Here is a 25,490-nt window from a genome sequence, read left to right on the forward strand (position 1 = left end):
CTAGAGGAACAGTTGTCAAGGAAGATAATAGTAATAATACTTTCAGTTTGGATGCTCTTAAGTTAGAGGTGCTTATGGGATATTCAGGTGGAGATTTTCACTTCTAAATCTTGGGGCTAGGATGTGAGCTGGAAATATACTTTTGAGAACTCTTAGAAGACAAGTGGTGGTTAAAGCGTGAGAACAGTAGAGAATGTTTAAGGTAGGGTAAGTGTGCAATGAGAAGAACATAGATGCCTAGGACAGCAGTGTAACTTAACAGACAATGAATCATCGGAAAAGCACAGATAGAATATGTGAAAAGGCTTCAAGAAGTAAAGAAATAGTATTGTAGAACTAGTACATGCCAGGAACCGTGCTAAACATATACAAAGTGTCCATATTCCCAGAAGTTATGATTAAACTGTACTTATCAAGAAAACTGAACTATCCCAAAAGGTAAAATTTCTTGCTCAAGTTCATTCTGGAATTCAGACACCTGTGATTCAAACCTAGTCCTACCCCATTTCAAAGACTGACCAATTTCTACTTCATCAAGTTGCCAGGGATCTTCAAGGTCAAACAACAAAATGGTCAAGGATGAAAAGTGCCCAGAATCAGCAATATGAAGGCCAGTGGTAATCACAGCTAGAATCCCTTAGCATTTGGAAGGACTGGCAAGTCAAGAAATGGATTTAGGAAATATATACAACTCTTGTAAAAAAGCTTGGCTGTATTGATAGGAAAAAGAAAACAGAGGGGGACATGAGTTAGATAGTGAGGGTAACCATAGTTATTCAATTGCCTGTTAAGACAATTGTTTACAAGATATTCACTATTATAATGGCTAATGTATCATTTAATACAGAGAGAGATGGTGAAAGGACCTTTCTGGAAGGGTGACTCTACTGATCATCTCTACCTAGCTTCAATCCCAGCTGCATAGGGATAAGAACCAGAGATATTGATGATACTGTCCAATCTTCTAATTAATGCCACATGAAACAAACAAAAATACAGAGCTCCTATGACACTCTGATGCTGAAGCCCTATCACACATGTTTGAGAAGAGAAAAATGAGCAGGTCTTTCTTGGCACTGTAGTTTACATCAGAGGAAGTATATTTTAATAAGTCTGAGAATTGTAGTCAAAATCATCTTGGAAATGAACTGAATTATGTAAATCTAGTCTTATGTAGACTGGCCCTGGTTATCAAACATCATGCTGGCAACTTCACAGCATCCAGCTAGTTCCTGGGGATCTGGGAAGCCAGCCAGTTCCTATACACAAGCCCCTCTGTAGACGAAAAGATGTAGCGTATTCCTTTTCTGGGCTCCCCTCACCCTCTGTACCAGGATGCCTGCCAATCTGGTTCACCTCAAGACTTTACCAAACAATTACGAAACAAAAACAGCAACCAAAAAACATTTTTTTTAAAGGAAGAGAGGGAAAACAACAAAGTTTCTCCTACCTCCCCTCCCCAGAAATACATTTCTGCCAGGAAACTCTCATGATCTTTTCATTCTAATGGCTTCCCTGATGGCTCGGGGGTAAAGAATCTGCCTGCAATGCAGGAAATGCAGGAGACTTGCGTCTGATGCTGGGAAAGATTGAAGGCAAAAGGAGAAGAGGGCGGCAGAGGATGAGATGGTTAGATAGCATCATTGACTCAATGGACATGAATCTGAGCAAACTCCAGGATACCGTGAAGGACAGGGAAGCCTGGCATGCTGCAGTACGTGATGTCACAAAGAGTCATACATGACTTAGCGACTGAACAACAAAAACAACAAGGTGAAAATAGGGTGGGGAGGAGTAATTTCCAGTTGAAATAAAACATTTCATCCAAAATAGCAACAAAAATAACAAAGAACAAACTTAACACAAAAGATAGGGAGCTTTATAATGAAAACAATATATTATTATTAAATGTTATAGACCAAACACAAGAGTAAACCTAACATGCTCAAAGATGGGAAGACCTAATTTTCTAAATTAAAAAAAAAATTTAATGCTAACATATACAATAATATATCTTTCCATAAGATGTTAAGAAAAACCTGAACAAAATTTTTGAGCAAACCAATAATTCAAAGCAAGGCATCTTGAATGGAAATAATGGCCCAGGTAAAATTACTTCAGAATTCACATGAAATTTTACAATGTTCAAGAATATCCGTCAACATTTTGAATTGAAGAATAAAACAGGACTTGACTTCACAGATAATAAAAGTTACTATCAGATTACTTTAATTAAAACAGTGAGCATTTGGCTTAGGAACAAACACAGAAATTAGGGAAACAGAAAGGGAAGACTATAAAAATAAATCCAAGTATAAATGGATATTAATTTATGACAAAAGTGACATTTCAATTCAGTGGAAAAGTAGAGTTTACTTAATAAACAGTGCAAGTGCAATTGGCTAAGGGAAAAAGTACAATTTTGCTTGCATACTACACAGAAATTAACTCTAGATGGACTAACAATTCAAGCATAAATTATTTTAAAAATATTAAAAAAGAAAACTAGGATACCAATTGTACATCTTTTGACTCAGTATGATTTTCCTATGCAAAACAGGAAACTCGAAAACTATAAAGGAAAAGATGAGCATAATTAGTACATAAAGGTTTTAACTTATTGCGTGGTAAAAGACAGTATAACTAAAGTCAAAAGGTAACAGACTGGGAAAATGTTGAACAGAAATTGGGTTAATAATTCTAAACAATCAAAATGCCACATTTGATTAGAAAACGACAAGCAATCCAATGAAAAATCATTCAAAGAATATGAGTGGGTAGTTGGCAGAGAAGGGAATCCAAATGGCCAAAAAACTTATGAAAAGAAATGTATCCTTACTGGCAAGCCAAAGAAATTGGGGGGAAATGGGTGTGCAAGGTGTAACAAACAGTGCTAGCAGAGTTGTGAAGAAATGGAAATTCACATGTGATGAAGTTGGGATTTAAAAAAGAAATGCCACAACATCTTGGAAACATAAACTGGTACTATTTATTAAAACTAGCTCTGAAGCTTGCAGATGCTATGGCCAGCAATTTCATGTCTGAAAATATATCCCATTGAAAAAAGAGAACTTCTGTTGCATCATTTTGGTAAAGGCAAAAATGGAATCTACTTGATCATCTATTTGATCATTAGAGGAATAAATGAATAAATCATAGACATTAAAATCACATGTAACTTCTAAAAAGAATAAGATAGAGTATATCTATAAACCTGAAGGGATATGCATTTTCAAGTCAGAGTAACGTGCATACTATACCATTTTTAAAAATAAAAAACAGAAACTGGTAAACTATATATATATATATATATATATATATATATTTAGAAGGGGATGGAGAAAGTTAAGAAAGTACGCACCCCAAGGTGTCAGCAACAGGTCACATCAAGAAAGCGTGAATGGAAGGGAGTTGAGGGAGGGTTACTCGCTTTTTCTTTAAACATATTTGGATTTTTTCACTTCTTAAATTGCATAACTTGGCCTTTTTAATTTTAAAAACAAACATTAACGAAATTTTAAAAATAATTGTTCTTGTTGGGGTAAAATTATAAGTTGACTTGGTGACAGCAGAGTGATTGAGAAAGAAAGCATTGTGAAGTTAGGTTGAAAATGGCGGTGGGATTCAGTTTATGAAAGTGAAAGTGTTAGTTGCTCAGTCATGTCTGACTCTTTGCTACTCCATGGGCTGTATGCAGCCTGCCAGGCTCCTCTGTCCATGGAATTCTCCAGGCAAGAATAGTAGAGTGAGCTGCATTCCCTTCTCCAGGGGATCTTCCCAACCAAGGGGTCAAACCCAGGTCTCCCACATTGCAGGCAGATTCTTTACCATCTGAGCTACCAGGGAAGTCCAGATTCAGATTAAAAAGATTATAAAGGACTAACACAACTAGCGCTATTCAGGAATCTTTTGTGTTTAAGAAAGTGATCTAATAAGAAATGTACATTTAGAAAGCAATAACATTTTGGAATAAGAGCAGGAGATTTTTGGAGGAGTCCAGATCATAGAGCTAATAAAAAGTACCAGTAAGGAGAGGAAAGAAGAATACGGGAATAGTGTTTTTGAAACCACTGTCAGAATCTATTAATGGGTATTGAACTGATAAAAATGATTTGTTATTAACATTTTTGAAAGTGAAATATAAAATAGAATATTTGGGGGCATCACCCCTCATAAAGGTCATATGACTCCATAAAGTATTTTTCAGACACATAAATGTTCACACATACAAAGGAGATTGTACTGGATTGTGATGGGAAATATTTCCAACTATGGTTTGCAGTTTAAAAAGTTTCAAAGCAATGCTTTTAGAGGTAAAAATGAAAGAACACATCAACAGATAGGGTGTGAAGTAAAGGAAGAGAGAATTAAATGATGTTTAAGGTTCAGAAGTTTAGAAAATGAAAGGAAAATACACTTTTATCTTATTTCATTTGGCCATAGCCACCTCCAGGAATCCATCTCTTTAATTAACATCTATTCCAAGATGTCAGAACAAAATTAAGATTCAGGCTAATTCTTAAAAATAAGAGTAGTACAGAGGTGCCAACCTGGTAACATATCAGGCATTCCAAGGTAATGTTTAGAAAGTCCCCCTCTTCCAGGACTTACTATTCTATCATTATTGTGTTCCCTTTTCTTTTTAAAAATTTTCTTTATTTATTAATATTTATTTTTGGCTGCCCTGGATCTTTGTTGCAGTGTGTGCTTTCCTCAAGTTGTGGTGATTGGGAGCTATCTTCGTTGCGGTACACGGGCTTCTCGTTGAGGTGGCTTCTCTCGTGGAGCACAGGCTCTATTGTTATGGTGCACAGGCTTAGTTGCTCTGAGGCATGTGAGGTCTTCCCAGACCAGGGATTGAACCCGTGTCTCCTGCATTGGCAGGTGGATTCTTTACCACTGAGCCACGTCATTCCCTTTTCTGAATCATTGTTAATTTGAGGTCAGCTCTGTCTCTGTCTGTCTCTCTCTCTCTGTCTCTCTCCCTCTTTTTAAAAAAGAAATTTATTTAGAATAATGGTTCCTTAAGTCATGACCTGTCTCATCCTCACTTTCCTCCCCATATTTACCTTTCCTCTCTAACCTTTATCTGGGTTGCCATCTCTTTATTATACAGAATGTCAACCAGTTAGAATTAAAGGCTGGGCCCCTTTATACTTTGAGCCACCCTCTGTTCCAAGAAAAACCAACTACAAAATTGTTATCAACACTTAATTCCCTTACTAGTTCACATGGTCATCTGTCTCTTTTAGCACATAAAACCCCTGAATGCATGATTAAGTCTTTTTTGGTTTATAGTGTACACAGCCTGAAACAGGTGAATAAATGAATACACAATAAGCTGCTCATATATTCTAACTATATAACTTATAAGCTTTCTCTTCATAAATGTCTATCTTTCCTGTATCTTAAACTTCTATAATCTGAGTCTTTCCCCATCTTATTCGATAAGCATGTATGAACTTTCCATATTAAATTATTTCATGTCACTGCCAAACATTCTGAAAACTAGTCAAATTTTTCTGTCTTCACTGTCCCAACTTGCATTCAGTCTTCAACTCTTAAAATATGGCTTTCCTGATCAACTGCAATTTACAAGAAATACAAATACAGTTGACAGAGGAACATACTGCAATCCAGCAAAGAGGAGGTGGCCAAGATGGTGGAGTAAGAAGACGCTGAACTCATCTCCTCCTATGGACACACCAAATTTATAAACATCTACAGAGCAACTATCAATGAAAACAATCTAAAGACAAGTAGAAAAGATGTCGCACAATTAAAGACATAAAGAGAGAACCACAATAAGAGCAACTCTTAGTTTCATTGATCTTTTAAAATTGTTTTTTAGTCTCTATTTCACTTATTTTCACTTTGATCTTTATTATTTCCTTCTGGGTTCTGTTTGTTCTTTTCCTAGTTTTCTTAGGAGTAAGTTTCATTTATTTACTTGAAATTGGCTTCCCTGATGGCTCAGTGTGTAAATATTTCACCTGCAAAGCAGGAGACCCAGGAGACGTAGGTTTGATTCCTGGGTCAGGAAAATCCCCAGGAGAAGGGCATGGTAACTCACTCCAGGATTCTTGCCTGGAGAATCCCATGGACAGAGGAGCCTGGCAGCTACAGTTCAAAGAGTTGCAAAAAACTGGACACAATGGAGCGAAAAAGCACACACACACACAATGAGTATGTGGAGAAAAGTGAACCCTCATGCACAGTTGATGGGAATGTAAACTGGTACAACCACTATGGAAGACAGTCTGAAGATTTCTCAAAAAATTAAAAGTAGAAGTACCATATAATCAAGGAATTCCACTTCTGGGAATTTTTCCAAAGAAAACACAAACATCAATTTAAAAATATATGCACCTCTATGTTCATTGCAGCATTATTACAACAGTCAAAATATGGAAGCAAACTAAGTGTCCACTGACAGAACGATAGATAAAGTAAATGTGGTATATGTACATGCAATAGAATATTTTCAGCCATAAGAAATGAAATCTTGGCATTTGCAACAACATGGTTGGATCTAGAGGGTATTATGCTATGTGAAATAACTCAGAGAAAGATAAATACTCTGTGATATCACTTATATGTGAAATCTGAAAAAAAAAGGAAAAAACAAAACAAAATCAGACTCACATACAGAGAACAAATGGGTAATTGCCAGGATGGATGGGGTGAGAGATGGAGAAATAGGTGAAGGGAATTCAGAGGTATGAACTTCCAGGTATAAAATAAATAAATCATGGGGGTGTAATATACAGCATAAGAAATGTGGTCAGTAATATTGTGATAACTGTGTGGTTACTAGACTTACTGTGGTGATCATTTCATAATGTATACAAATGTCAAATCATTATGCTATAGACCTGAAACTAACATAAAATTGTACATCAACTACATTTCAATTTTAAAATGTCAATTAAAAATAGATAATTAAAATAAAATAAAGTACATAGGGACATTACCAGCGCCATCCAGACTATGACAAACTCTACAGAACAAATGACTCAATTTCTTTATCAGGAAATAAATGGAGGGAGGGGAAGTCAACATAGATCTTAACAATAGCAAACAAACTCAGTTCACGGGCCTTTTTTGATTCAAACAAACTCAGAAAGTATTTGATGACATTCATGCAAAGTCGTGGAAAATGACAATAATATTAATATTATAATAATATTAATAATATTCAGTATTAACTGGATTTTGATGATACAAAGAAATTATTATTCATTGATTTTAGGTGTATTGATGATATGATACTTGTATATTTTAACTGATCTTATTTTTTAATGATACATGCTAAAATATTCAGGGATGAAATAATATGACAACTGAAATTTGTTTCAAAATAATACAGTGGGTGGTGGATGGACGCATGTATGAAGGAAGGCCATGAGCTTATAGTTATTAAATCTGAGTAAAGGATAACTGGGGCTTATCATATTATACTTGAAATATTCTGTAATAAAAACATTAAAAAGAATCATGGTCTCCATTCCAACATTCTCCTTAAACTGCTTTGGATATAGTCACTAGTGACCAAACTGGCCAACTTCATGAGTATCTTTTCAAGTCATTAACATGATCCGTGTTGTCCTGACTCTGTTATCTACCTCCTCTCTTGATTTCAAGGTCATATCTATCCGCATTCTTCTCTGTTTCCTGTGCCCTGATTACAAAGTCTGGTAGGAATACCTCTTGGGGACCATGCTAGGGAAGGGGACTTCAGGACTGAATTAGAGGGGATGAGATGGACTTGTGTGAAGCAACAGAAGGTCAAAAGGTTGAGAAAACATAATCATCATCCAAAGCCAGCAGCCAACATCATAGGTAAAAACACCAAGGTTTAATTCTACAAAATGAGGGGAGGAAGAAAATGGAAAGACTTGCAAAGGTAGTAGTTTGGAGGTTCAGAAGCAGAGCAGAATCAAAGATGAGCAAAAAATCCAAAGATTATCTTTAAAATGTCAGTACAAGTGTGTACTGGAACACCCTTCTTAAGAGTCTCCAGTATCTCTACGGTGGTGGTGATGACAGCCACAGGTGCTACACTGGGCCAAGAGCCTGTCTCTCCAACAAGAACCACTCAGACTCCTGCATGAGCAACTCCCGTTGCCCCTAGATATTCAGCAAGTATTTGAGTGCCTTCCATATGTTCAGTACATTATCCTTGTTCTGATTCTCATTTTACTTATACCAATTGTTCTTAACCTTTTGGGGGGCATGGATTCCTTTGGGAATCCAATGAAAGGTATGAGCCATTTCCCCAGGATAAAATGCCCATAAACACCTATGCACAAAACTTAGCATGACATTTATTTTATTGCATTGGAAATTTACTTTGAGTATGTAGACTATAAAACAATCTTCATGTCACAAATCAACAACGAGTCATTTCTGATGATGAGAAAGAGAAAATGCATATGGTATATGCAAAATAAAAAGTAACCTAATTGTATTTAAAAGTACATCTCAATGCTATTATTTAACTCAATAGCAATGCTGTAATCGTCACACGGTTCATGATCCAGTACATTTGTAGCACCTTTAGATATTCAATCAATTTGGAATTTCCATTGAGTTAGTAACTACTGCTGAAAGTCTTACTCCTAAAGGTATGCAGCAAGAAAGGAATTATTTTGCTTTGTTCAGTCTGTTACTTGAAGGCAAGTATTACAAGCTGGATTTCCTAGAAAGTTGTTCAGTGGCTAAGTTGTGTCAGATTCTTTGCAACCCCACAGACTGCGGCATGCCAGGCTTCCCTATCCTTTACTATCTCCTGGACTTTGCTCAAACCTATGTTCACTGAGTTGGTGATGCCATCCAACCATCTCATCACTTGTAGCCCCCCTTCTTCTGCCCTCAATCTTTCCCAGCTTCAGGGTCTTTTCCAGTGAGTCGGCTCTTCACATTAGGTGGTAGAATCTAAGGTGATCAGCACTCAGTTTATGAGGGTGTGCTGTTGGGAGCAACACTGTGGAGAGGGAGAGAAAAGCAGGACATACAGACAGATAGACTGCACGGCAGCCCCTAGGAAGGCCTTGGCTACACAGAGGGAAGGTGCTTCAGAGGCAACCTGAGTTGGGGTCAGAAGCAGGACCATTATACTCCCATATTAAATAGTCCTTGGATGCCTGCGACCAATGGAAGGGTGTGCCCTCAAGCAAGGCTGTGCTTTTCAGCCAAAGCAATTCTGCAAGAGCACTGACAGCTGATGAACACCTTCCAGCAGTGCTGCCAGTGGCAATCTCAGCAGCTGGGGAATAAGTCTAAATTCCGGAAGGGTGGGTCTAAGCAGCTCATGACAGTGTCCACTACAGTAGGCTTCTATCAAGAAACATCAGCATTCTCTAAGACTCCTTGAACTGAATTCTTACCCTGTCATTTCTGTGTCCAATTTACACTCCATCCTTGACAAGGTTTGCAGTCTTTCTAATTTGGGCCACAGAGAAATGGCTGAACTGTTATCAAATGAAATGTCCATTTGATTCAAACATTGACCTCTGGAATACCTGTGAACTTCAGGAATTCTGGTACTCTGAAGAAGCAGAGAAAACCCTTCTGTTGTTTTCCCATTTCAGAACCAAATTTCTGGAAAAGATACAGCTTTAAATCTATAGCTCCAATTGAGTTCATGGCTGTCATGTAAGATGATTATTTGGAAAATTCTTCAATAAAACAACAAAACCTGACTTGTTCTGGAGCATTGCATATACTCCATTGATTCACAGAAGATTAATATTTTTCTTTGACCTGAGACTTATAAAATAGAAATTCTTTTTTGATGGCATTAGTATGCACATAACAGAAGAAAACTATAGACACTGGGTGCTCTGAGAGGCATCCAATATTTTATCCAGTTGCAATCTGAACTGGAATCAGAGAAATATTTGTGATTCTTTGATGAAGGAACCACTTCAGGTTCTTCCTCTGCTTCTTTCACCATTTCCAGAGCACTTAAAGGTCTCACTAATTTTGACTACTTTTATTTGGAAAGATGGCAATCAACCTTATAACAACAATAAAGATAATTATTGAAGTGAAGTTGCTCAGTTGTGTCTGACTCTTTGCAACCCCATGGACTATAGCCTACCAGGCTTCTCAGTCCATGGGATTTTCCAGCCAAGAGTACTGGAGTGGGTTGCCATTTCCTTCTCCAGGGGATCTTCCCAACCCAGGGATTGAACCCTGGCCTCTGGCATTGTAGACAGATGCTTTACCCTCTGAGCCACCAGGGAAGTTTGCTATGTCTATAGTTGTAAGTGTTTGGCTTGTATTATCTCAATTAGTTCTCATAATAACCCAATGACACAAGTACTACTATTACTCCCATGTTATAGATTCCCATTGATTGACAAGCAGGTCAACACCAAATGATGCTAATGGCCAGTCTACATTCACTTAACTAACAAGTGGGAAGCTTGGATTCAAACACATGTGGTTGCCTGACTTCCAAGTCCACCCTCTTAACTACACTACAAGGTGTTTTAAGCATCTGTCTGTTAATATTTTTTAATGGAGACTACCTCTCACCAAAGAATTCTGCCTTGCCTGGTATACTTTCACATGCACACACACACACACACACATGTACACACACACTGCCTCTTCAGTATCACTGGCTCCATGCCTCCATCAATAGGACAAAGAAGTACGGGGGATACTCACTGTATGCTCAGGAACAAAAGCACAACCAAGGATAATTGAGCTCTGTTCTACTTTTGGTAACATTTTCCAATTAAAGTCAGAACCAATACAAACAAGACAAATGTCTATGATTATAATAGCAGGATCTATTAGTTAACCATATACTGGAAACTAAGTTGTTCTTGTTTAGTCAATAAATCATGTTGGACTCTTTTGCATCCCCATGGACTGTAGCCCGCCAGGCTCCTCTGTCCATGGGATTTCCCAGGCAAGAATACTAGAGTGGGTTGCCATTTCCCTTTTCAGGGAATCTGCCTGACCCAGGGATTGAATCCTCATCTCCTGCATTGGCAGGCTGATATTTTACCACTGAGCCACCAGGGAAGCCTATTGGAGACTATCAGTTCAGTTCAGTTCAGTTGCTCAGTTGTGTCTGATTCTTTGTGACCCCATGAATTGCAGCACGCCAGGCCTCCCTGTCCATCACCATCTCCCGGAGTTCACTCAGACTCATGTCCATCGAGTCCGCAATGCCATCCAGCCATCTCATCCTCTGTCGTCCCCTTCTCCTCCTGCCCCCAATCCCTCCCAGCATCAGAGTCTTTTCTAATGAGTCAACTCTTCGCATGAGGTGGCCAAAGTACTGGAGTTTCAGCTTCAGCATCAGTCCTTCCAAAGAACACCCAGGGCTGATCTCCTTCAGAATGGACTGGTTGGATCTCCTTGCAGTCCAAGGGACTTTCAAGAGTCTTCTCCAACACCACAGTTCAAAAGCATCAATTCTTCAGCACTCAGCTTTCTTCACAGTCCAACTCTCACATCCATACATGACTACTGGAAAAACCATAGCCTTGACTAGACAGACCTTTGTTGGCAACTATACTCAATACCAAAATATGGGGATAATGACAAATACACATAGCTTGAATATGTATATTTTATACTTATGTAGAGTGTGTATTATTTACTCTTTCTGTGTCTCCCCTCCCTCCAGACCCATTCTCTGCTCTTCACCCTCTCTCGCCTCAGCAGGCTGATCTCTACAGACTATATAACCCAAGTTCCCATCCAATGGGCTTCAGCTGGACTTGGCCAATGGGAAGCACCAGGTGGACAGTCAGAGGGCTAGAGGAGAGAGAGAGGGCAGTGTTTCTACCCTGCTCCTCTGGCTTTGTGCCACGGTTCTCCCAGGGATGGCATCCCTCGGGGACCACGGCTCTTCCTCAGCTATCCTTCCTCCATGGCACTCTTTGGCCATCCCAATGCTGCCAGTCTTCTTGTTGCCTCACCATGACTTATTGCTTTCTTCAACCTTTCCTACATCTGTGCAAATAGCTACTTTATTAAATGCACTTCATTTGCATTATCTGAGTGGAATTCTGTCTTCTGCTGGAACTCTGCTGTTGTTCAGTCACTAAGTGTGCCTGACTCTTCGTGACCTCAAGGACTGCAGCACACCAGGCTTCTCTGTCCTCCACTATCTCCCAGAATTTGTTCAAATTCATGTCCACAGAGTCAGTGACGCTATCTAACCATCTCATCCTCTGCTGCCTGCCTTCTTCTCTGTTTGCCTTCATCCTAAATATTCATTGGAAGGGCTGATGCTGAAGCTCCAATACTCTGGCCACCTGATGAAAGGAGCTGACGGTGCAGTCTTCTTCTCATGCAGAAGACTCTTGAGAGTCCCTTGGACTTCAAGGAGATCAAACCAGTCAATCCTAAAGAAAATCAATCCTGAATATTCATTGGAAGGACTGATGCTAAAGCTGAAGCTCCAATACTTTGGCCACCTGATTTGAAGAGCCCACCTATTGGAAAAGACCCTGATGCTGGGAAAGGTTCAAGGCAGGAGGAGAAGGGGATGACAGAGGACGAGATGGTTGGATGGCATCACCAATTCATGAGTTTGAGCAAGCTCTGGGAGATGGTGAAGGATAGGGAGGCCTGGCATGCTACAGTCATTGTGGTGGCAAAGAGTTGGACATGACTGTGTGACTGAACAACAATATTAACATTTTAATATAGTATTGGTACACAATGTTATGATTTAAATGCATATTTTATTAGCTCTATAATTATTACTATATGTAAAATGTCCTCTATACTTGACATGTTTGGTAAGTGCATAATAATAGAAAAATCCTCTAAGATGGGCTACAAACTAGGAGCATTTACAAAAACTGGAAGTCTAGAACACTAGAATATCTGGCAGCAAGTCTCTTGTCTATTTTTCAGACACAGTAATTTTAATCCTTATTATAGTTGTTTTTAAGAGGGCTAAAAACTTATTCCCATTAAGGCCTGCTAGGTATAGTATCCCAAATGTACTTAATAAATTGCACCTCCTTTGAAAAGAAAAGGTGATGGATTGAAAAATGTTTAGCTCAACCATGCATAATTGATAGGTTTCCTAGTGCAAATAAGTGTCTAATAAATAATTAAATTTAATCTCATTATAAGAGTTTTCATAATGGGATAATTTAATTAAATGAAAGTCAAAAAGGTTTCTAAGGGGTTGAAAGATGTTAATGTTGCTATATTTGGCTAATGGTCTGGGGATGCTATAGTGAAGAGCGTAATTCACATGGGTGCATGCATTATTTAATGAATCCCTCTGAGATGGAAGAAAGGACAGATCAATGATAACTTGTCGCTTTATCATTGCTTACAAGGCACATTTAAACAACCTAAGATATGTTAAAGGTAGAAAACAGTCAAAAATGAACAATTATCTTAAAGGACAATGTAACTACATTCATAATATTATACTGGAAGCTTTGATTACAATACACATTTTCTATGCACTGTTATTTCTCTCTTTGATCTATTACTAAAATGAAAAATAATAAAATCTCATAAGCTGCTGTACAGTTAGGTCAGATTTGGCTCTAAGTGAAAGTAATAATGGAACAGCATGTATATCTGATACTAAAAAATTGATAGCTGAGTCAGGAGGGACCCATTAACAAGCTTTTTGAGTGAGCAGAGTTTTGTGCTTCAAGTCTCCAGAAGCACTTAGCCAGACTAGAATAGTAAAATTGTAGTCTAAGTAGTTATCTCAGTTACAGGTGATCAGTTATGAGTTAATATGAAAGGTGAAAGGCATCATTCTTCTATCAGATATTACTTTTAAGACCATCATTTTGTGAGAGGCAAAGGTGCAAGTACCACAAAATTTGAGACAGGTGATCCAGTCAGGATTTTTTTTTTTTCCTACTAATAACATGGCCAATAACAATGTAAAGACTAGGCACACTCTTGATTTTAAATTAAACATAATTTCATATGGTGACCATTTCCAAATTTGCAGTTAAAAGAAGCACAGAATAAATTAGGAATTTGGGAGTAACATATACGTGCTACTATACATAAAACGGGCTTCCCAGGTGGCACTAGTTTTAAAGAATCCAATGTCCTACCAATGCAGCACGTGTAAGAAGCACGGGTTCCATCCCTGGGTCAGAAAGATCCCCTGGAGGAGGCACGGCCACCCACTCCAGTATTCTTGCCTGGAGAAGCCCATGGACAGAGGAGCCTGGCGGGCCACAGTCCATAGAGTTACAAAGAGTCAGACGCGACTGAAGTGACTTAGCACACACACACACATATTTAAAACAGATAAAAGAAGAGGATCTGTGGTATAGCACAGGGAACTACATTCAATATCCTGTAATAACCTATATAGGAAAGAAATCTGAAAAAGAATATAGATATACAGAATATATATATATATATACACACAGAAAAAAAAATATATATATATTGCTATATACCTGAAATAAACACATTGTAAATCAACTATACTTCAATAACAAATATATTTTTTAAAAGTTTCAGCCAGGGGGGAAAAACAGCACAAAACCAACACATTGGCCTTAGAATACAGGGTCTATATCTGGGGCAAATGGCCCATCTCCTGAAACCTGAGTCGTGCGGCTTTCTAAGTCTTGGGAAAAAAGTACTTTATTTACAGGGAAACTCCTTGTTTTCATCAAGGATAAGGAGATGGATGAGCAGTGGTAGCTATTGCAATCCCCAAGAGTGATCCATCAACTGCTGTAATGTTGTTGCTGTTGCCATGAATCCCATTGAAACTTTGATGCATCTTTCTCCTGGATAGGAACTTATAATAGAATTATAGTTGAAAGGACTTGTGATGTCTCTTGGTTTCAGAACTTCTAGGCCAAGAAAGGTGACTTGCTCAAGGCCATCCAACTGTTTAATTGAATGAAATCTGAGTGTCAGTCTAGGGATTATTTTTATTTTTAAATTTTTTCTATGCCAATTGGCCCCAAGGATTTTTTAAATGATGGTGACATAATAAGTCAGTGTATCTCAAACTGTACACGCATCCCTACAAGCTTAAGAGTGTGTGGTGGGGAAGGGCAATTTGTGGATGGGGAAGTCCGAGAAGGCTGAGGAGATAAACGATGTACATTTTGAACAATTGTTTGATGGTGGCAGCGGTCAACGGTGGGTTACACAAATACAGCAAATTGGCTTTATCCAGCTCTTCACTTGGCCTCCTCCAAACTTCCTCCCTGCTCGCTAACCTTCAATTAAGATATATGGGATGTCAAAAAGCTGGCTGAAACACTGAACTAATGTGCTCTCAACTGCTGTTGCCACTGCACCTGCAAAATGAACAAAGGTTTGCGTTGTCCACATGAATATGGGTGTGCAAAGTGTGAAGGCAGACAGGGCTGACCCTCAGATTTCAAAAACAGGGACATCAATATTCTAGGTACGTTGGGTAGTGTTGAGAGACGTGATTCTCCATAACGATTGATTTTTAAAGGTGATTTTTCTATTACGGTCAGATACTTCCCTTCAGTATTTTTAATCTGAATGTCTGGTTTCACTTAATGTAAAGATGAGAATTCCTTATCTGGGAATTTCTTATGCAGTAAATATCCTTTGCTTTGAATGACTCTGGAGAAGAAATGGTTACCTTGCTTTTGATAAGGAAATCTCTCGGTTTTATTTTGTCCTGTTTTACAAAAAAATCAGTGATAATCTGGTGAGTTCTTCTGGGGAAAGACAGAAGATAGGAGACAACTTTTCTAATCCATTCTTCCTCTGGGGACACTAAGGGTTTTATTCTCTAGGTCTGCTGTCTCTCCAAAAACTCTTCTATTGATTACTGATCAATAGAAGTAATCTATAATGGAAATGGGTATATGCAGAATATCTGCTTCTGGTGTTTCTCAGGCATAACAAGTACATGCCCTCGGCAGACACACTCCTCATCTGTTCATAACTAGACTTCTCTGACTGCGATTGTCAGTGTATTCTCAGGGGAAGGAACCTGTATACGGACAACTACCCTTAATAGAAATAAAACTATAAGTCTGATTAGTCTCATTTTACACTTGAAAACTAAAACTCAGACACCTGCAGACACTTATCCAAAATTATAAAAATAAAAGGCAAAATAAGGATCTCAATTCTCTTTTTTTTTAAAGAATATACTTTCCCCTTTATTAAAAGATGCTAAAAATACTATTGTTCAAGGACTTCCCTAGTGGTCTAGTGGCTAAGACTCTGCACTTCCAAAGCAGGGGGCCCAGGGGTCGATCCATAGTCGGGAAACTAGATCCCATATGCCTCAACTAAAATCTGGTGCAGCCAAATTAAATGAATTAATTAATTTAAAAAACACTATTGCTCAGAAAGGCATTACATTTTCATACTGCTGTGGTTAGAGAAAGGCATGTATCTTTACTACCAATCCAAAGTTTCCATCTCTTACAGTATACAACCAGGTTGGCAAAAATATTCTTAAAAACTGTATTTAAATAGTGACTATAGCAGACTGAACATCTGAACTAATTTCCCCTGACAACCACAGTACAAACAGGATTGACATTCATTTCAACATTGCTGATTAGGATGTGACTTTTATGACTGTTCTTGAATGTTTTTTATCTTTATATTCTCCAATCCATTCCATTCTAATGGATAGTATTTGGTTTTGGTCTTAAAATTTGCCAGAGAAATTCACAATTAAATTGCTTGTATTTCTTTAGAATATCCAAATGATAGTAGTAGTTTTCAACAAATGAGTACTATTTTCTTGGCTTTCCGGTTTAGTTACCCTCATTTCCTTCACATTGTAGATTGTATCTCTGCATGAAGGATTAGTGATCCATGACAGACAGCTAAGGAATGGAACAAATATCACCTCTGATGATTTTATTTAATGTAATTCATGTATTCAATACTTCTATTTGAAAATGCCTAAGAAAATAATTTTGATATTTTTCCCTGTATATCCAGGTTTTTTTTTTTAATAAAATAGGTAACAGAAAACTATGAAAGATTTTTTATTCAAAGGCACAAATCCCCAGATAACTTTATCATATACATGTATCATGTTTCCAGAAAATGTATAAGCAGAATCTGAAAAAAACTGAGTAGATTCAAGTTGTGGATAGCAGGTTAGGGTCACTTTCTAGAGAGGTTAACTGCTTTCATTTTGCTTCTTTATATATATTTTTTGTTATAATTCTTTTGTTACCTTAGTCTGACATTAAGAAACAGATTTACATTTAGAAAAAGACCTCCTCTTTATAGAAGTTACAATTTTTCTGCTACTTTGAAATATAAGATAAAAAGTGTGAGGGAAGGAGTTAAATCATACCTACTACTTCCTAAGCAAGACCTAGTCCAGGCCCAAGGATTTTTCAATAATGAATGTTGCCAAAGAAATATACATCTTGAGAGCTAAAGCAATCTGATCCCTTATAATGGTTATGATCAGATCCATGATCTCTAGTTAATAGATTCAGTTCTATGACATACTTGGGTCCTCAAAATCCAGTGATTCAGAGAGTATAGATGGCTTAGAAGATAGGGAACAAGACGGTGGAGGAGTTGGTGGATGTGGAGTACATCTCTCTCCACAGATACATCAGGAATACACCTTCAGACACAGAAGTGCATGCAGAACACCAGCTGAGAGCAGACAGGAATATCCGACCAGTGGCAAAGAATATATAGAACCACGCAAAACTCAGTAGGACGAAGGAACTAGGGGGAAAAACAGGAGTGTTAAAAGGACTGGACCCGCCCTCAGAGGGTGGCGGAACTGAAGCAGGGGTCTTATCCCCACATGGGGACAATTGTTTGAGTCAGAAGAGAAACATTTAAGGCTGAGAGTGAAACAAAACAGTTGATCTGTGGCAGCCTAAATGAAATAAGAATCAGACAGTCCTTGCCCAGCCATACATACCCTGGAATGGGACACAGGTCCCCTATAAGGCGCAGTGGGTGGGAGCTGGAGTTTAGGGATTGTGGAGCAATTCCAGGGTGAGGGCTGCTGTTGACTGTGGAGAGATGGACTGAGGGGACGTGAGGGAGGGGATTGTGGTGGGAAATGCCTGTGGGGAAAAGCCAGACAGCCAAGGAAGCAAGGCGATCCTGCTGAGTCATGCGTAGGGGGTGGAGCCATCACCATAGCCTCTCTCCCTCCACAGGCCAGCACCAACAGCTGAGCAATAGAGAGGCTGGCCCATCAAACACCTGATGCACTGAACTACAGAGTAGAACCCCACCCAGGGTGCCCCTTTAAGTGCCTGATGCACCAATCTACAGAGAGGACCCCAGACGAGGGGGGCCCCTCTATGTGCCTAACTTGTGGAACATCAGAGAAGGACCTCAGGCAACGGAGCCCTCTAAGTGCCTGAATGAGTGGAGCTATGGAGAAAGACTGGCCAAAGATGCCTTCTGATCACAAGAGGCTTGAAAAAAGACTCTTGATAGGGCCATAACTCCTGTGGTGGAGGCAGTCCATGTCCCTGCACACGGCACCACCAGCATCCCTGCAAGCCAAGCAGCTATGCCACCTTCATACTCAACCCTCACTGGGGCAGAGCTGCCACAGGCAGAACAAGTCTTGGGTATACGCATGCAGGGTTGCTTCGGTCTTGTCCAGCTCTTTGCGACCCTGTGGACTGCGGCCTGTCAGGCTTCTCTGTCAGAGAGCATGTTCTCCAGGCAAGAATACTGGAGTGTACTGGCCAATACTGGTTTCCATACCTTTCTAGATCACCATATTTCCTGTTGCCCTAGCTGCCAACCCCCCCTGAGATCCTGGTGCTGCCAGAACCCCTGTGACCCAAGCAACTGTACCTCATCCACACCTGGCCTTCACTGGGACAGACCCAAGTCCTCCAGGACAGCCTCAGGAGCCAACCCCAGTGGACAACCCACATACAGAGGTGGAAATAAAACCACAACTGAAACCCAGGGGCAGTGTGGCTGAGGAAAAAGACCCAAAACATTCTCACCAGCTGTATAAGCTGCAGATTAAATCCACACAATCAAGCACTCTGTGTATGGAATATATAAAAGGACATTGAGAGCTCCCACAAAAGAAAACGCATTAGTTCTGATAGCTGTGGACATTGGAGGCAAGAACACACAGGAGTAAGACCAGATTAGAATTTGAACTGCCCCCACAGCAGGTCTTGAGACCAGCGCAGTGTTGGAGGTCATCCTGCGGACGTTAGGTGGACTGTAACTCCCAGGAAGGAAAAGGACTCTGGGCAGCAGTGACTCAAGAAAAACAGTTATTATTCTTATGTTTTTACTTGCTCTATAGATTCTTTTAGATTTTTTCTCTCTTTTTTTTTCTTCCTTTTTTCCCTCCTCTGTTGTAGTTGTTGATTTTATTGGCATTATGAAATCTAATTGAGCTTTTGAGCTTTTTTTAATGCATAAAATCTATGCACCCAACATAGGAGCACCTCAATACATAAGACAAACACTAACAGACATAAAAGGTGAAATTGACAGTAACACAGTAATAGTAGGAGACTTTAACACCTCACTCATACCAATGGACAGATCATCAAAACAGAAAATTAATAAGGAAACACAAGTCTTAAATGATACATTAGACGAGATGAATCTCATCGATATCTTCAGGATGATCCATCCAAATGCAGAAGAATACACCTTCTTCTCAAGTGTATACAGAACATTCTCCAGGATAGACCACATCTTGGGTCACAAATCAAAGCTCAGTAAATCTAAGAGAACTGAAATCATATCAAGCATCTTTTCCAACCACAATGCTATGAGACTAGATATCAGTTACAAGAAAAAAAACTGTAAAAACACGCCAAAAAATGGAGATTAAACAATACATTTCTAAATAACCAACAGGTTACTGAAGAAATCAAAAGGGAAATAAAAAAATTTCTAGAGACAAATGACAATGAAAACACCACAGCTCAAAACCTATGGGATGCAGCAAAAGCAGTTCTAAGAGGGAAGTTCGTAGCAACACCATCCCACCTCAAGATGCAAGAAAAACATCAAATAGACAACCTAACTTTACACCTAAAACAACTGGAAAAAGGAGAACCAAAAAACCCCCAAAATTAGAAGAAAGAAAGAAATCATGAAGATCCGAGCAGAAATAAATGAAAAAGAAATGAAAGAAACAATAGTAAAGATTAATATTAAAAACTAAAAGCTGGTCTTTGAGAAGATATACAAAATTGACAAACCTTTAGCTAGACTCATCAAGAAAAAAAGAGAGAAGAATCAAATCAACAAAATTAGAAATGAAAAAGGAGAGGTTACAACAGACAATGCAGAAATACAAAGGATTAAAAGAGACTATTATGAACAACTATGTGGCAATATAATGGATAACATGGAAGAAATGGACAGATTCTTAGAAAAGTTCAATCTTCCAAGACTGAACCAGGAAGAAATAGAAATTATGAACAGCCCAGTTATAAGCACTGAAGTTGAAGCTGTGATCAAACATCTCCCAAAAAACAAAGGCCCAGGACCAGATGGCTTCACAGGAGAATTCTATCAAACATTTAGAGAAGAGCTAATGCCTATCCTTCTAAAACTCTTTCAAAAAATTGCAGAGGAAGGAACACTTCCAAACTCATTCTATGATGCCATCATCACCCTGACACCAAAACCAGACAAAGGCAACACAAAAAAAGAAAACTACAGGTGAATATCACTGATGAATATAGATGCAAAAATCCTCAACAAAATTTTAGCAAATGGAATTCAGCAACAGATCAAAAGGCTCATACACCATGATCAAGCTGGGTTTGATCGTGGTTTCCAGGGATGCAGGATTCTTCAATATCTGCAAATTAATCAAGTGATACACCATATTAACCCAAGCTGGGTTTGATCGTGGTTTCTAGGGATGCAGGATTCTTCAATATATGCAAATCAATCAATGTGATACACCATATTAACAAATTGAAAGATAAAAACCATATGATAATCTCAACAGATGCAGAAAAAGCCTTTGACAAAATTCAGCACCCATTTATGATTAAAACTCTTAAAAAAAAATGGGCATAGAAGGAACCTACCTCAACAGAGTAAAGGCCATGTATGATAAGCCTACAGCAAACATTATTCTCAATGGTGAGAAACTGAAAGCATTCCTCCTAAGATCAGGAACAAGACAAGTGTGCCCACTTTCACCACTATTATTCAACATGGTTCTGGAAGTCCTAGCTACAGCAACCAGAGAAGAAAAAGAAATAAATGGAATCCAGATTGGAAAAGAAGAAGTAAAGCTCTCACTGTTTGCAGATAACATAATTCTGTGCATAGAAAATCCTAATCAGAAAATTACTAGAGCTGGTCAGTGAATTTAACAAAGTTGCAAGATACAAAATCAATACACAGAAATCACTTGCATTTCTATATACTAACAATGAAAAATCAGAAAGAGAAATTAAGGAATCAATCCCATTCACCATTGGAACAAAAAGAATTAAATATCTAGGGATAAACTTACCCAAGGAGACAAAGGAACTGCACACAGAAAATTATAAGACACTAATGAAACAAATCAAAGATGACATAAACAAACGGAGAGATATTCTGTGTTCCTGGGTAGGAAGAATCAATACTGTGAAAATAACTATACTACCAAACAGAATCTACAGGTTCAGTGCAGTCCCTTTCAAATTACCAATGGCATTTTTCACAGAACTAGAACAAAAAATTTCACAATTCATATGGAAACAAAAAAGTCCCCAAATAGCCAAAGTAGGCTTTAGAAAGAAGAATGGACCTGGAGAAATCAACCTCCCTGACTTCAGATTATACTACAAAGCTACAGTCATCAAGACAGTATGGTACTGGCACAAAAACAGAAATATAGACCAATGGAACAAGATAGAAAGTCCAGAAATATATGGGTACCTTATTTTTGACAAAGGAGGCAAGAATATACAATGGGGGCAAAGATAGCCTCTTCAATAAATGGTGCTGGGAAAACTGGATAGCTATATGTAAAAGAATGAAATTAGAATACTTCCTAACACCATACACAAAGATAAACTCAAAACGGATTAAAGACCTAAATGTAAGACCAGAAACTACAAAACTCTTAGAGGAAAGCACAGGCAGAACACTCGATGACATAAATCAAAGCAAGATCGTCTATGACCCACCTCCTAGAATAACAGAAATAAAAACAAAAGTAAACAAGTGGGACCTGATTAAAAGTAAACTATAAAGGTGAAAAGACAACTCTCAGAATGAGAGAGAATAACAGCAAATGAAACAACTGACAAAGGATTAATTTCCAAAATATACAAGAGCTCATACAACTCAATACCAGAAAAACAAACAACCTAATCAAAAAGTGGGAAAAAGACCTAAACAGATATTTCTCCAAAGAAGACATACAGATGGCTAACAAACACATGAAAAGATGCTCAACATCACTCATTATTAGAGCGATGTTGAGCATTATTAGAGCAAATCGAAACTACGAGATATCACATCACACCAGTCAGAATGGCCATCATCAAAAAGTCTACATACAATAAATGCTGGAGAGGGTGTGGAGAAAAGGGAATGCTCTTGCACTGTTGGTGGGAATGTAAATTGATACAGCCACTGTGGAAGACGGTATGGAGATTCCTTTAAAAACTAGGAATAAAACCACCATATGACTCAGCAATCCCACTCCTAGGCATATACCCTGAGGAAACCAAAATTGAAAGAGACATGTGTATCCCATTGTTCACTGTAGCACTATTTACAATAGCTAGAACATGGAAGCAACTTAGATGTCCATCGACAGATAAATGGATAAAGAAATTGCTGTATATATACACAATTGGTATATTACTTAGCCATAAAAAGGAACACATTTGAGTCAGTTCTAACGAGATGGATGAACCTAAAACCTATTATACAGAGTGAAGTAAGTCACACACAGAAAGATAAATAACGTATTCTAATGCACATATACAGAATCTAGATAAATGGTACTGAAGAATTTATTTACAATGGAGAAACATACATAGAGAATAGACTTATGGACACGGGGAAAGGGGAGGAGAAGGTGAGATGTATGGAAAGAGTAACATGGAAACTTAGTTTACCATATGTAAAATACACAGCCAACAGGAATTTGCTGGCTCAGGAAACTCAAACAGGGGCTCTGTATCAACCTAGAGGGGTGGGGATGGGGAGGGAGATGGGAGGGAGTTTCAAAAGGGAGAGGATATATGTGTACCTATGGCTGATTAATGTTGAGGTTTGACAGAAAACAATAAAACTCTGTAAAGCAATTATCCTACAATTAAAAAATAAATTAATTAAAAAAAATAAGAAACTAAGCATGATTGTTGGTTTTAAAATTAAAATTCAATGAACCTGAACTTTACACTTAAAAGGTCCTAAAATACTTTGCCTCAGAAGAACCTTGAACAGACATCGTATATTTACATGAAGATAAAAGTTTCCCCAAATCCAAGGCTCAAGTTAATAAAGTAGGAAGCTCATTCAAATAAAAATTAATCACAGAACAGAACTATTCTGACTGGGAATGTTGATCGCAGTTAAGACAGTACAACCGTTGAATGTCACCTTACCTTCACAGCTGGAGAAGTGTTTATTTTTGCAGTCTGTACATTTTCTTTCTTGCTTTATGTGATTGATTCTGTTCTCCTTGAACTTTCTACCTGCTAAGGGTTTTCATTTTAATTTGTATAAGGTGAGAAATATTTTGTGGCATTCCAGGTGTCTGCCCTCACCCTGGCCTGATGGATGTTTCCCTATGGCCCTGCCAGGTTACCCTTGCCTTCCCAGACCCTGGACTAGGAGCCCTTATGAGCCCTCTAAGCAGGACCCATCATCAAAACCCTTAGAGAAAATTTCCCATAGAACTTCAGACAAGAAATAGAACTTCCTGATTAAAATTTTTTTCTTGAATTGGGAGAGGTTGAGAAAGCAAGCAATCAACTTATGAAACAGTAAAATATCACGTGTAGAAATAAGATATGCTAATGAAGTTACCGGGGCTTCCCTTGTGGCTCAGTGGTAAAGAATCTGCCTGCCAATACAGGAGACTTGGGTTTGATCCCTGGGTCAGGAAGATCCCCTGGAGGAGGAAATGGCAACCCACTCCAGTATGCTTGCCTGGGAAATCCCATGGACAGAGAAGCCTGGCAGGCTATTGTCCATGGGGTTGAAAAGAGTCAGACACAACTCAACGACTAAACAACAACAAGAAAATTACTAATCTAAAAAAAAAGTTATCCTTATTTTTCAACAAGCCTATGAAATTTTAACATTATGTTTAATTCTTACATGTTCTGAAATATCCCTCCCATAGCACACATGCAATGGGAAAAGTCTTCTGTGTACAACGTTCCTCATCGAAGAACCTTGATATTCATAGTTACCTAACTCCTTTCCAAATTTGGATATTCCTGGATCATATAAAGGTATCTTCTTTAAAAAAGTAAATTCTCCATTAAATCTTGAATGTATTTGTGTGTGTGTTTGTAAGTGAATATACTTGTTGCTTTGGGATCATCAGGACCATGCATCAGTATTGTAACATAAACAAGCATGCTTTCTGGAATAGAAAGAAGGATAACATTCCTGGCAACTGACAGACAGGCTGGCACCGCTATGAGGCATGGCCAACGATGGGCAAAGAATCCAAAAAAGGAAGTTCTGAGACAAGCTCAGCTCTAGGCTTGATGTCCAAAGGTCTGGGAGGTGGGAGGAAGAAAAAGTGAAAAGGTGAAAAGGTCCTGATTAAAGCCATAGAGACCTCACAGGCTGAATTTGATATGACACAACTTCATATTTTTTTGCTGGGATGCTTGAACTAGGGGAGTGAGACTAAGGAAGTAAATATGACATCACCAGTTCTGGTGGATATCTTATTATGCTAATAATAATGAGTATGCAAGTATAAATTAATCAACTTTAGCACAGCTTAAATTGACTGCTATAGGTAATTTCCTCAGTATCAGTTCAGTTCAGTTCAGTTGCTTAGTCGTGTCCGACTCTTTGCAACCCCATGAATCACAGCACACTAGGCCTCCCTGTCCATCACCAACTCCTGGAATTCACTCAAACTCACCTCCATTGAGTTGGTGATGCCATCCAGCCATCTCATCCTCTGTCGTCCCCTTCTCCTCCTGCCCCCAATCCCTCCCAGCATCAGAGTCTTCCAATGAGTCAACTCTTCGCATGAGGTGGCCAAAGTACTGGAGCTTCAGCTTGAGCATCATTCCTTCCAAAGAAATCCCAGGGCTGATCTCCTTCAGAATGGACTGGTTGGATCTCCTTGCAGTCCAAGGGACCCTCAAGAGTCTTCTCCAACACCCGAGTTCAAAAGCATCAATTCTTCGGTGCTCAGCTTTCTTCACAGTCCAAATCTCACATCCATACATGACCACTGGAAAAACCATAGCCTGGACTAAACGGACCTTTGTTGGCAAAGTAGTGTCTCTGCTTTTCAATATCCTATCTAGGTTGGTCATAACTTTTCTTCCAAGGAGTAAGCGTCTTTTAAT

The sequence above is a fragment of the Oryx dammah genome, unplaced genomic scaffold (assembly GCF_014754425.2).
Source record: "Oryx dammah isolate SB20612 unplaced genomic scaffold, SCBI_Odam_1.1 HiC_scaffold_19, whole genome shotgun sequence".
NCBI classification, from domain to species: Eukaryota; Metazoa; Chordata; class Mammalia; order Artiodactyla; family Bovidae; genus Oryx; species Oryx dammah.